Source organism: Mustela nigripes, chromosome 9 (assembly GCF_022355385.1).
Source record: "Mustela nigripes isolate SB6536 chromosome 9, MUSNIG.SB6536, whole genome shotgun sequence".
In the NCBI taxonomy this organism is placed as follows: Eukaryota; Metazoa; Chordata; class Mammalia; order Carnivora; family Mustelidae; genus Mustela; species Mustela nigripes.
In genome coordinates, this window is record NC_081565.1 from 48,023,783 (window position 1) to 48,035,640 (window position 11,858).

Genomic DNA, 11,858 nt, shown 5'->3' on the forward strand with positions numbered 1-11,858 from the left:
GAACAACTAGGTGTTCTCCAGCTCCTGTTCACTTTATTATTTTAATCTATGTTGCTTTGACTAAGGAATAGAACTGTCTCAAACCAGCTCAGTTAAAGGAAGGCTTAAGGGGCGCCTGGGTGGCTCAGTGGGTTAAAGCCTCTGCCTTCGGCTCAGGTCATGATCTCAGGGTCCTGGGATCGAGCCCCACATCAGGCTCTCTGCTTGGCAGGAAGCCTGCTTCCCCCCTTCTCTCTCTGCCTGCCTCTCTGGCTACTTGTGATCTCTGTCTGTCAAATAAATAAATAAATAAATAAATCTTAAAAAAATAAAAAATAAAATAAAGGAAGGCTTAATGTAAGGAATTGTTCATCAAAATTTAAGGAGGGCACTCTGCCTTGTACAAACCTGAGAGTGGGTATCTCCCTAAATTTTGTACCCCAAAGGCTTCACTTATCTTAGACCTATTTGACCCTGCTGTGGTCTTTGATGGAGCACAAAACCCAAGAAGGAAGATACCAGGGAATTAATAAATATACAAGAGTAGGGAATTAAAAATGCAATCTCTAGTCGCAATAGGACATCCCACTGACTGAGTCCAAATGGAAATCAGAAAGCAAGGAATCCCTTCCAATGCACCCACTAGAGGTCAACCCAATCAGAAGGCTGAGAGAGGCAAACAGAGACAACCTAGCACAGGTTGGGACCAGGACAGGCAGACAAGTGATTTATCTAGTGATTACCACTATGTTTGCTATATACTATGACTAAAGTCTAGTCCAGAAACGCTAAATTACTTTTGAGCCTTGTTTTTTTATTCCTATAATAAAAACAAAACAAAACAAAACAAAGCATTTTTTTAAGGTCTGTCCAGATGAGTCAGGATTCAACCTCCTGACAAGCCTAACGCTCAGTGTAAGCCAGCTTGTGTGTGGAAGGTGACCTCCTCAGAGACAGCCATTTAACTGGTTCCTGACAGCTTCAATTATGACTAATGGATCTATTCAATGGCCATCATGCCCTGTAATCACACCAGTTAGGATTTTTACAACCTTTATAGCCTAGCCTAATATTTCTCCTTTTCCTTCCCCTGTATTTTTGTTCTATAGATGTTGCTTCATATCAGAACATAAAAAATAGAAATATGAAAGCAATAGTTAGCTGTTAACAATTACTCATCACCAAGAGTATTTTCTTGCAGAGTGTAATAATGCTGCCTGGCACATAAGGCAATTTTGTTTGTATCAATGAACATTAATAAAATGTTTCCTTTTGATTCATATTTCCATCTGAATAGGTTGAGAGGACGTCCTTCATCTTGCTTCCCTTTTTGTATGTAGTTGTTAAAATGAAGTCATTAAAGATCAGATAATTCTGATCTTTAAATCATATTTTCCCCTTATGATTAAATATTGTAAGTATTCAGTAACAAACTCTCAAATGAGAGAAAACAAAGGGAACTTGGTGATTATGATTTAATGTTTAATTCTAAAAAACACTAAAAAGGGATATAAATAAAAATGAATTTCCTACCATGTTGAATAAGGAAATGTATTTATTTACAAAAAATACACAATTAAATTATATTTCAGTCAGAAGTTATTAGAGAGATTTGGCTCTCCCAGGAAGAGATACAGAAGAAAAAGTTACACTTCCTTTTCCCTGTCTAAACACACTTAAACCTTCTTACTGGCATTTATAAACATCTGAAAAATATTAACAATTTAGCCCTGTTACCTCTGTCTACAACAGAATGGCCATTTTGATGAATGCAATTAAGGAAGAATTCCTTTTTTATTAGGAAGATGCATAGTTTGGTTTTTATTCTGGTTTGATTGTTACTGTTGTTCAGAGGGTTTTTTTGATTTATTTACTCTTTGGAAGTCCAAGGTTTTCCACATGCACATTTTCCTTAGCCCGACCCTGAAGCAGTACTTTCTATCACAACAGTGACCATGTGCAAAATATCTTCCGTAGTCCATTGTAAAGCACCTAAAACATACTCAGAATTTCTGTAGTGGTTTCCTAGGTGATTCCTTTTTGTCCTCTCAGGGATGTTCCTGGACCCCAGGCTAGCATTGTGGAACTAGAATGAAAGACTCCATTGTCAGGGAAGTGGCCAAAAGGGTGGGATTAATTTTGATGGGGTTAAAACTCAGGAGATGAGCCATTTATTGAGTACTTTTTCTTTTACAATTTAAATTCTCAATTATAAAATTATATAACACACATTTAGTTTCTCCATTCTGGGTCAATAAATATGTAGATCTTTCTTTAGCCTTAAGCACTTATCAATGAGAATTATGTAAGACAATTTCAATCTCAAATGAACAAGTGAATGATTTTTAGACATGGCACATGTCCATTTCACATAAACGTGTCTTCAGGGACTGTATAGGATGGACAAAGAAAGAGAAACTAATTATTTGTAGAGTATGTTGATTTCAATGGAATTATCGGTAACTGCAGAGAACCACGGAGGAAATAACTACCAAATTTGCCTAGACATAAAGTGATCTCACATTTAAGTCAAAATCCTATTTTCCTAATGAGAAGATAAAAAAGTAGTGGTGTAGCCAGGCACAGGAATGCGAGAGCACCTGCCTCAGGTGGGCGTGGAGTAGCGGGTGTTCCAAACAGATGAGGTTACGCTGCTTGCCACTGACAAAATCCAAGGGCAGAGGCGATTGGTGGGGAAACAAGAAAAGAATTTATTTCAGTGAGACTAACACTGGGAAGACAGTGGACTAGCATCTCAAAGACTGTTTCCAAAGTGTTGAAAACACATCCGGTTTGGGGCGCCTACGTGGCCCAGTCCGTAAAGTGTCTGCCTTTGGCTCATGTTATGATCTCGGGGTCTTGGGATGGAGTCCCACAAGGTTCTTCCTGCGCAGCAGGGAGCCTGCTTCTCCCTCTCCCTCTGCCGCTTCCCCTGCTTGTGCTCGCTCACTCTCTAAGTAAAGTCTGAAAAAAGAAAAGAAAAGAAAAGACTTCCAGGTTTGCATAAAGAAAATGTGGTACAAAGATCAGTGGGTACATGTGGATGGGCAGTAAATATCAGGTCGATCATTGTCTTGGAGTTAACCACAGAAGGGGGGTCTTGCTGGCTCAGGGCAGTCCTTATTGCCTGAGGGGGTAATTTTGGTTCCATCAGGGGATGCTTTGCCCACAGGGTCTTTTGCCTGAGTTCAGAGATAAACAGGAAAGAAGACTTAATCAATTAGAAAGTTTGAGGTCAAAATGGAGATAGTTGAAGTCCTCTTTCAGTGGAATATATATATATTCTTTATTTGTTTTGCCAAATAGAATGCATATTATTTAAGGAACGTTGAAGAAATAGTTTAAAAATACTCAAATTTTTACACATACATATTTAAAATGTTATCCAGTATTATTTTATATGTTTTCCTATTTGCATATATTCATTACAGTTTTATTCAAAGTCTTCATGGGTATCTGCAACATCAATTTTTTTTCTTAAGATTTTGTTTATTTTTTTTTTTTTAGAGAAAGAGAGAGAGCACATATGCGAGCAGATGGAGGGGCAGAAGGAAAGAGAATCTGAAGCAGGCTCCATGCTGAGAATAGAGCCCCACGTGGGGCTCCATCTCACAACCCTGAGACCATGACCTTGGCTGAAATCAAGAGTTGGAGGCTTACCTGACTAAGCCAACAAGCACCCCTATTTGTTTTTTCAAAGTAATCGCTACCCAATGTGAGGCTCAAACTCACAACCCTGAGACCAAGAGTCGCACACTCTACCAACTGAGACAGCCAGGCACCCCTCCAACATCAGTATTTTTGTCACCACTAAAACCACTTTTTACAAAGATTTTATTTATTTATTTATTTGTCAGAGAAAGAGAGAGAGAGAGTGACCACAGGCAGACAGAATGGCAGTCAGAAGCAGAGGGAGAAGCAGGCTCCCTGCTGAGCAAGGAGCCCGAAGTGGGACTCGATCCCAGGATGCTGGGATAATGACCTGAGCCGAAGGCAGCTGCTTAACCAACTGAGCCACCCAGGTGTCCCTAAAACCACTTTTTAAAATCATAACAATTTTCAGCACACCATCTTTACTTTCATCTAGGTTGCTCAAGACTAAGTATTTACTGAATCTCTATATGAGCTCTAACTGGAAATTTTCTTCTAAGCCATAAGTATTTAAGTAAGATTAAATCTGTTATTTTTATTCATGCTCTATGTAATATTCATGATCTCCACCAAGTAATCACTTAAAAGTTTAATAGTACAGGTAAACAATTTAAACACAAAGTAAATAGTGCAGGTTTTTTTAACAACAGAAATAGCAGCCTGGGGCGCCTGGGTGGTTCAGTGGATTAAAGCCTCTGCCTTGGGCTCAGGTCATGATCCCAGGGTACTGGAATCGAGCCCCACATCAGGCTCTCTGCTGAGCAGGGAGCCTGCTTCTCTCTCTCTCTCTCTCTCTGCCTCCCTCTCTGCCTACTTGTGATCTCTCTCTCTCTCTGTCAAATAAATAAATAAAATCTTAAAAAAAAAAAAAAAGTAGCAGCCTTTTGACCTAACCGTCCTTACCTCTGATTCTAGATCTTTACTCACCACCATGTTCAAATCTGTTAGGTTTTTTCCTCCTACTGTTTACCTTCCAAATATTAAATAGGTTATACCAATATTTCTTGATTTTTGAAAAGATAAGTTTTAGATCATATCCATGGACATCCTACTTTGAAAAATGAGGACTAATCTCTCTTATATATGTCTCCTCCTTCAAATGTTCTTTTTCTCTTTCTCTCTTATCTCCATCTTTACAATGTATTTGTATCCCAATTTAGGGGTAAATCAACATTCAGTTTTTATATTAATCCAATTTTACTAACATCATTCACAGCTGACTCTATATAGAATATACTGTATGCACTAGAGCAACAATTTCATTATTGTGTAATATTTACATTTTTCCTGGCACTAATGATTGACTCATTTCTTTTCATTTGCTCAATTTTCCTTGTATCTATTACTAATCCATCCTCAAACTCTCAAAGAAAACTGTAAATCTTTTCTTAGAAAATTGTAAATCCTTGTTTAGTATATCCAAATGTGTCAGGTAATCTATAGTTGCCATTTTTTATGGGGACAAATCCCTCCTGAATCTCTTTATTGTCCTGATTTCTCTCTATACCAGTTGTACAATGTCATCCTGGGAACTGCTGCCATCCAGAATCATTAACATTATCATCATCATCATCAAAAGCCTCTCACTTCTTTCTTCCTGGGGATCATCTTTTTTCTTGCTCCCACATGCTCTTTCTCAGTCTCCATTCTCACCAGCTTTCTTCAGAAAGAAAGATTAGGGGAACTTGGGTGGCTCATTTGGTTAAGTGTCTGCCTTTGGCTCAGGTCATGACCCAGGGTCCTGGGATCGAGTCCTGCATTGGGCTCCCCACTCCTTGGAGAGCCTGCTTCTCCCTCTTCCTCTGCCTGCCACTCTGCCTACTTGTGCTCTCTCTCTTTCTGTCAAATAAATAAATAAAATCTTTAAAAAAAGAAAGAAAGAAAGATTCAGAGGTAAATTCTTTGCAATCTTGCATTCTGGAAATATCACATATTATTTTTCTTATATTGACTGATAGTTTAGCTAGGTATAGAACTTTGGGAGCCTACAGATAGGCTTATCAATTTCTGCTTTGATATTTTCACTTTTAGAGTCTATTTTCTTATTCTCTCAGTATTTTTATGATACCCTGTTTGTATTTTATGAACACAATAATTTATCTCTCTGAAATGTTTCTTATTGCATGATTGTTTTTATCATTCTTTCTGAATTATCTTTAGTTCTCTCAGCTATTTTTTGTTTTTGTTTGTTTGTTCCAATGTACAACTGCCTCCAGCTTCTGAATAACTCTGGAGTTTTCTGTCTTTGGGGTGGTTTTCTTCTTTTTTCTTTTTTCTTATCCACTTACATGTTGGCATTCTCGGTTCAGTTCTGTTGTATGAGATAATACTCACCCATTTTTCAGTGCTCAAAATGTTATTGCTATCACTGATCTGTTGTCCTCACCTCTCCTGTGTTTTGCCCTTGTGGTTTTTATATACCATTTTATTCCTTTACTGCCATTTCCATTGGTGTTTTCTGGAAATGGCATAGAAAAATTCATGTCTTTGCTCCCTCAAATTGAACAGGAAACCTGTATTTTTTTTTTAAAGGAGATCTTATTTTAAAAAGTCTGTTTTAAATGACAGTGATTTCTTTTTTTTTTTTTTTTTTTTTTAAAGATTTTATTTATTTATTTGACAGAGAGAAATTACAAGTACACTGAGAGGCAGGCAGAGAGAGAGAGAGAAGGAAGCAGGCTCCCTGCTGAGCAGAGAGCCCGATGTGGGACTCGATCCCAGGACCCTGAGATCATGACCTGAGCCGAAGGCAGCGGCTTAACCCACTGAGCCACCCAGGCGCCCCAATGACAGTGATTTCAATTTGGGGTCATGCCCTCCCACACCAGGAATAATGACTTTGGCAAATCTGGTTACGTTTCTTGGTCTCTCTCTCTTTTTTTTTTTTAACTTTAAGCTTACCCTGGTACTGACTTCTTTAAGGATCCCAAATTAGCATTTACTTAAGTAACTATAAGCCAATGGCTCTTCAAAAAACATGCACACTTGGGTAGCTCAATTGGTTGAGTGTCTGACCCAGTTTTGGCTCAGTTATAATCTCATGGTTTGTAAGATTGAGCCATATGTTGGGCTTCACACTCAGTGGGGAGTCTACTTAAAGATTCTTTCCCTCTCCCTCCCCCACTTGTGAGCATGCACTCTCTCTCTCTCTTTTTTTTTTTTTTAAAGATTTTATTTATTTATTTGACAGAGAGAAATCACAAGTAGATGGAGAGGTAGGCAGAGAGAGAGAGAGGGAAGCAGGCTCCCTGCCGAGCAGAGAGCCCGATGCGGGACTCGATCCCAGGACCCTGCGATCATGACCTGAGCCGAAGGCAGAGGCTTAATCCTCTGAGCCACCCAGGCGCCCCTCAAATAAATAAATAAATCTTTTTTTAAAAAGTGCTTTTTAATTCAAGTGACATGATTGAGACATGTTTTATATAACACAATATATTCTCAGTCTCAATAAAACTACAGGTAAGGGTTTTCTTTTTTCTTTAACAGTCCCTAAGCCAGTAACTCAAGGTGTACTGAACCTTTAGCAATCAATATGCCTACCTAATCTAGCAGAATACCTCATATTGGGATACTCTGCCAGGCTTTATCACTTTCCTTTTGTAATTTAGTTAACTAACATTGTCACCAGTTCACACTTCATAAAGCAGAATATCAGTTTTATCATTTTTCTGCTTTAAAAAAAAATGCAGTATTCTACATTATGCATAGCATCATGTAAAATCTTCTCATATTAGTGTTTTAAAAATAGCTCTGGGGTGTCTGGCTGGCTCAGTCAGGACAGCATGTGACTCTTGATCTTGAGATCATGAGTCTGAGCCCCTCATTGGAGGCAAAGTTTACTTAAAAGCAAATAAGGGGCACCCGGGTGGCTCAGTGGGTTAAAGCCTCTGCCTTTGGCTCAGGTTGTGATCCCAGGGTCCTGGGATCGAGCCCCACATTGGACTCTCTGCTCAGCAGGGAGCCTGCTTCTTCCTCTCTCTCTGCCTGCCTCTCTGCCTACTTGTGATCTCTGTCTGTCAAATAAAGAAAGAAAATAAGATTTTTTTAAAAATCTTTTTTTAAAAGAAGTAAATAAATGAAAAGTAAATAAAAATAGCTTTATTAGGATAGATGTCATATACAATAAACAGTATATACTTAAAGTGTCCAATTCAGTAAGTTTTCACATACACATACACTCTTGAATCCATCATCACAATTCAGATATTATCTTGGCATTTGAAGCTTAGTACTATATGACCTCATCTTTATGGGATTTGACTCTTAGTGCTTATTTGCCTTATTCTTCTTGAATATATTATAAACTATTTTTTAAAGATTTTATTTATCTGAAAGAGACAGAGTGAGAGAGCAAGAGAAGGGTGAGGGACAGAGAGAGAGGCAGACTCCCCACAGAGCAGGGAGCCCTACGTGGGGCTTGATCTGGAAACTCCAAGATCATTACCTGAGCTGAAGGCAGACACTTAATCAACTGAGCCACCCAAGTGCCCATATTATAAACTCTTTAGAAAGACAGAGGGAGTCTTACTTGTCTTTGGAATGCTCAAAGTACTTTATAAATAATACACACTCAAAAAGAATAACTGTTTTTATTGAGGCCTGATCTTCTGAATCTTTAAATAGAATTTGTACTAATTGTGCTATTGTTATTTTTTCCTCATTTAATAAAGTAGATATTTCTATGATCATCATATATGGAATGTAATATGATAAAATAAATAAAATTTCATTTCATATTCCTAGGACTATACATAAATAAAAAAGAATTTATTTTATTTTATTAAGTAATCTCTACACCCAAAATGGGGCTCAAATTCATGACCCCCAGATCAAGAGTCATATGCTTTTCATACTGAGGCATCCAGGTGTCCCTAAAAGAACTTTTAGAAAAGAAAACAGGGGCGCCTGTGTGGCTTGGTCATTAGGGTCTGCCTTTGGCTGGGACATGATCCCGGGGTCCTGGAATCAAGCCCAGCATTAGGCTCCCTGCTCAGAGGGAGGCCTGCTTCTCCCTCTCCCATGGCCCCTGCTGTGTTCCCTTTCTCGCGATCTCTCTCTGTCAAATAAATAAATAAAATCTTTAAAAAAAGAAAAAAGAAAAGAAAAGAAAACATACTTCTGTGGAATTTAAATTACATTTTCTTCAGAATCTCAAAGGAAAAAACAAAGTTTCATATCTTATTTCATTAATAATTAATAATAAAAGCAATGATCATATTTTTACTGCTTGAGAAGTACTTTGAATTTATTGTCTCATCTGATCTCATCAAGATAAAATAACAACACAAAGAGGTAACTACGAAATTTTTAAAAAATATAATCCACAACTGATTTACTTTATGATGTCAATGAAAATTAGAAAGATATATAATTCCTATATGTTTATTTTCCAGTATGAAGCTTAGGGGAAAATATCATACAAAATAAATTTGGTAAGAATACTTGAGATGATTTTTAACATTAAATGTGTTTTAGAAAAATAGAAAATATGGAAGCCTGAATGAAAACTTTTTCCGTAAATGCTGATAGCTAAGGGATTTTCAGGTTTGAGGTTACTCATTGCTCTCTTCAAAACCACAATTTCATGTGGTCTTTTCTTTTCTTTCTTTTCTCCTTAAGTAAGATCTAAGCCCAGCAAAGCCTAACATAGGGCTTGAACTCACCAACCTGAGATGAGGTTGACCTGAGCTGAGGTCAAGAGTGGGATGCCTAACCAACTGAGATGCCCCCAAACCACAATTTTAAAAGCATTCTGGTAATACTGTTCAAATGCTGATTAGACTGTGAGTTCTTAGAAAACAGGACCTGTGTCTTAAAATAGTTCTGACACAAAACATTTAATCAATTTTTATTGAATGATTAAGGCCATGGTGGATGAGAGATTTCAAACCAAGGGATCAATTTAGTGTTTGTGTCTGTGTGCATACTCACGTATGAACATGTGATAAGTAAGGTAGACTGTTGGTATAATATTTCATCAAGTGAAGGAGTTCCTTTTAATTTACTTTCATTTCTAAGCAGCCATTGTTCCAACAACAAAACAACAACAAAAAACTTTTCGTTACATGGTTATTTTGCTTGCTGAGAACAAGATACATTGTATGTGCTGTTATTAGAATAGTTACAATAAAAGGTTATGTTCAGGATGTTGGGGATGTAATGTAGAGGGTGGTGACTATTATTGCATATTTGGAAGTGTATTAATCCATATTAGGAAGTTGCAAAGTCCTTATCACAAGAAAAAAATTATATAACTATACATGTGGTCAGATGTTAATTAGATTATCGTGTTAATCATTTTGCAATAGATATAAATACTGAACCATCTTGTACACCTGAAACTAATACTAAATCAAATTGAAAGGGAGGAGAGGTTATGTTGAAATATGATGGGTTACAAATATGATGCTATTTTAATTATTCCTTTAAGTGTAAACTTCTTGGGTTTGCTGTTACGTATCATTCCCGTTGGAAATAAAATCTTTGGATGTTACCAAATACATGTGCTTCACAGATTAGGATCTCCAAGGGCTGACTCTGAGATGTTCACAGTGCAAAAGGTTTATAAAGGATAAACTCTGGTCAAAAGTCAGGGCAGGAAGCGGAATTGAACAGAGGGAAGAGTGGAACCCAAAGCTAGCCCGCCGAAATCTCCTGGAGCTCAGGAGCCAAAGCTGCCCTTTAAAGCTGTTCCTCATAGGGCTCTGCTTGGCTCTGATTTCACTCTCCTCACATCACAGTTATTGGATAACTACCTGCTTACTTCTTAGAGAAGACCAAGAGCATCAAGCTTTACTCCACCAACTTCCAGCGGCTATTGTCAGACTCTCCAGCTGTGCTCTGAATAGGACTTCTTCTTTTTAAAAAATATTTTATTTATTTAATTAACAGAGAAAGAGAGAGCACAAGCAAAGGAAGAAGCAGGCAGAGGGAGAAGCAGTCTCCCCACTGAGCAAGAAGTCCGATGCGGGATTCGATCCCAGGACCGCAGGACCCAGAACCATGACCTGAGCCGAAGACAGCTGCTTAACCAGCTGGGCCACCAAGGTGTTCCTGAATTTTCCTTCTCTAGTCTCTTCAAACACATCTCTGCTATGGAATTTTCCCTCATTGTCTTAAACCTTCCCCCTTCTGCTGATTCATCTCCCAAGGTCTATCTATGAACATGTTCAACCACTTCATTCTTGATGTCGCCTTTTTTTCACATGTCCCTGGAGTCTGTTCTGAACCCTTTCATAGTCTGCCCAGCCACGATTCTTCACTTTTTGCTCTGCATGCTCTTCTTCAGGCTTACTTCTCAAATCACAGACTTCTGACCACTCTCCCCCAAAACTCCACTGAAAGGACCTTAGCTGGGGCTGTTGATTACCTCTTGCTTTTTGCGTGCAGCAAACACTTTTCTGTCTCTGTTAATTGACATCCTGTGGCAGTGACACTATTGACCACATGGTCTTACCCTGGTCTCCCTTCTCCCATTCTGAACAAACTGTTACTGCCTGCTTGGGATCTTCTTTTTCCTTCCTTCCTTTCTTTCTTTCTTTCTTTCTTTCTTTCTTTCTTTCTTTCTTTCTTTCTTTCTTTTAATGAGAGAGAGAGAGAGCACACAAGAAGGGGGAGGGTTAGAGGGAGAAGCAGACTCCTCGATGAGCAGGGAGCCCAAGTCGGGACTCCATCCTAGGACTCCAGAATCATGACATGAGCGAAAGGCAGATGCTCAAACAAGGTGAAACAGCCAGGTGCCCCTGGGTTTTCTTTCTCTGCTAATGCCCTACTTGTTAGTGTTTTATCAGACTTTATCCTTACCTCTTCGCTTCTAACTCTATAGAGATCTTCTCTACAAGGGATTTCAATGTTCTTCTCTAATTTTAACTACCGACTATATGAAAAGGCAATTAATCCAGTTGTCAAGATACACACTCTAAAAACCTGACTGCGTGGGTTCAATGGCCTGGCTTTACCACTTCCTAGCTGAGAATAACCTTGGACAGTATCTCTGTGCCCCCACCTTTTTTTTTTTTTTTTTTTTTTTTTTTTTTTTTTTAAGATTTTATTTATTCATCAGAGAGAGAAGGAGAGAGTGAGCACAGGCAGAAAGAATGGCAGGCAGAGGCAGAGGGAGAAGCAGGCTCCCTGCTGAGCAAGGAGCCCGATGTGGGACTCGATCCCAGGACGCTGGGATCATGACCTGAGCCGAAGGCAGCTGCTTAACCAACTGAGCCACCCAGGCG